This window comes from Tupaia chinensis, unplaced genomic scaffold (assembly GCF_000334495.1).
Source record: "Tupaia chinensis unplaced genomic scaffold, TupChi_1.0 Scaffold000146_1, whole genome shotgun sequence".
NCBI lineage: Eukaryota > Metazoa > Chordata > Mammalia > Scandentia > Tupaiidae > Tupaia > Tupaia belangeri.
In genome coordinates this window covers 13,838,428-13,841,224 of record NW_006159616.1, presented here as the reverse complement: position 1 = coordinate 13,841,224, position 2,797 = coordinate 13,838,428, and positions in this window count along the sequence as shown.

The following is a 2,797-nucleotide window of genomic DNA, read 5'->3' as shown; positions in this document are numbered from 1 at the left end:
GGGAAGGAGGCGCCAGGCCGCCAGGGGAGGGACGGACGGAGGGGGCGGCATCTAGCTCCGCGCGGGTGGCGGAGGCGCGGCGAAGGCAACGCCCCGAGAGGGAGGCAGACGGCGGAGGGCTGGACGCTGGGGCGGGGCCTGCTCAAAGGCGGGGTGTGGCACACGCAGAGCATTCATTGGCTAACCCGACCAGTAGGGCGGAGCTTCATACTGCGGGGGGGAAGTGCCCGAGGTGGGCGAATGGAATAGGGTCACGGGTGGTGGTGGAGCCGGCAAGAAGAGCAAAGGGGAGGAGCCGGCTGGGGGTGGGCAGGGAAGATGGGGCGGGGCTCCGAGGCGGCCTGAGGGAGGGGCCGAGTAAGGATGGCGTTGGCGCTGCGGTAAAGCTACTCTGCCTGCTCTTAGCTGCTCCAGGAGCACAAGGATGCCGTAAAATTAATGGCCTCGCCCATACACCGGTGCTTTTTAAAAAACAATAGTAGCAGGACGGGCATAATCCTCTGTGAGGCCAGTTTACCCAGAACCGCCGAAAAATCTGAAATGGGTGAGGTTGCAGAACATTCAAAGGCGTGGTCTTCCTGTGTCGCTGAACTGGGAACACTGCTACCTTTGAAGCAGTTAGGCCCATTCTTGAATTTGGAGCCTGTCTAATCAGGCTGGAGTTGATGGAACCTAGAGAACCGGAGGACCGGCTTCCGTGTGTCCTTTACCCTCGGAATATAGTGAGTGTAGTATAGGGCGTGGCAGGGAGGGGGCAGGGAAGAGGGGTCCATGATTAAAATGTTTCTGTGGAAACTCCCTCAATCAAGATAGAGCTGGTAGAAAAAGTTCATTTTAGGGAGCAGCAGGTGGCATAGTGGTTAAAGCCTTGGACTCCCACAAGGCCACGGCCTTGAACCCTGAACGAGCCCTGAACGTGGTGGCTGGAAAAGTATGCCTACACAAGTGTGTGCGTGCCCCAAAATCACAAAAACAGAATGGATTGCAGGGTCACCATTGCCCCAGGGGAGTGACTTCTCACTGTCCCTGGCAAATGCATGTGCCCTATGGCAAAAGCATCAAAAAGAAAGAAAGAAAGAGCATGCTTTAGGGGACAGGTGGCAGTGGATAAGGGCGCTGGACTCCCACGTGGCTGGCCGTGGTTCCAACCCCAGACCCAGTGGCTTGCTTTCTCACTTTCTTCTCTTCTCTCTCTCACTCTGTCCCTCTCAGGTCAAAGTAAAATAAATAAATAAATACATAAATAAATTAAGTTAAATGAAATAATTCTTGAAAAGAAATTATCCTATAAAAAATAATACTAGGGGGACCAGCAGATGACATAATGGTTACCTGGCTGAACTCCCACGTAGTCAACTGTGGTTCCAGTCCCAGACCTGGTGGCTTAAAACATGCTGGGGATGTGTGCATGTGTGCCCAAGGTCCAAAGAGAAGAATGGAGAAAGGGATTGTGCCCTGGTCATCCTCCCTGAGGGGTGATTTCTCACTTTCTGTCTCTCTGGCTTTCCTGCAAGTGCAGGCACCCTTTTATTAAGAAAGATTTTTACTATAGGGCACGTTCGCTCTCAAGAGAAACAGAGAGACAGAAAACAAGAAGTCACCCTTGGGGTTGGGGGTGGGAGGATGGCCACACCATAATCTCTTTTCCTCCATTCTCTTCTTGGGATCTTGGACATGCACACCCATACACCAGACCTGAGTTTTAAGCGTAAGATCAGGGCTGGAACCGCAGTGGACTATGTGGGAGTCCAGCGACATAACCATTACACCATCTGTTGGTCCCAGTACTTTTTTTTTTTTTTAAGAGGTTTTCGCTATAGGGCGCGTGTGCTCGCCAGACAGAGAGAGATATAGAGACAGAAAGGGAGAAATCACCCCCCAGGGGGGATGGTCGCGCCACAATCCCTACTCCTCCATTCTCCTCTCGAGATCTTGGGCACGCACGCACACGCGCCCGGCATGAGTTTTAAGCCACTGGGTCTGGGACGCGAACTGCCTCGACTACGTGGGAGTCCAGCGACATAGCCATTATGCCAACTGCTGGTTCCCGATCCCAGTACATTTTTTAAAAACACACTTTAGGGGACCAGCAGTTGGCGTAATGGCTATGTCGCTGGACTCCCACGTAGTCGAGGCAGTTCGCGTCCCAGACCCAGTGGCTTAAAACTCATGCCGGGCGCGTGTGCGTGCGTGCCCAAGATCTCGAGAGGAGAATGGAGGAGAAGGGATTGCAGCGTGGCCATCCCCCCGGTGGGTGATTTCTCGCTTTCTGTCTCTCTGTCTCTGTCTGTTGTCTGGCAAGCGCACGCGCCCTATAGCAAAAACCTCTCCAAAAAAAAAAACACAATTTAGGTAAAATGCCTTCTTTAAATGTGATCTCCTTTGCAACATGTAACTTACCAGTTCTATATTGTGACAAAAACCGCAATTAGGAAGTCCCCCGTCCCTATTTCCCACAACTTTTCTTTTTACCCCCTTTTTTTTTTCCCAGAGGTTTTTGCTATGGGGCGTGTGTGCTTGCCAGAAAGACAGAAAGTGAGAAATCTCCCCCCAGAAGGATGGCCACGCTGCAATCCCTTCTCCCCCATTCTCCACTCGGGATCTTGGGCATGTACAAACACGTGCCTGGGGTGAGTTTAAGCTACCGGGTCCAGGACTCGAACCACGATCGACTAGGGAGTTCAGTGACATAGCCATTGCGCCAACTGCTGGTCCCTTTCTCCCCCACCCCTTTTTTTTTTTTGTCTTTTTTTTTTTTTTTTTTTGGGGGGTTTTCTTTTTGGGTTGCGTGCCTTCT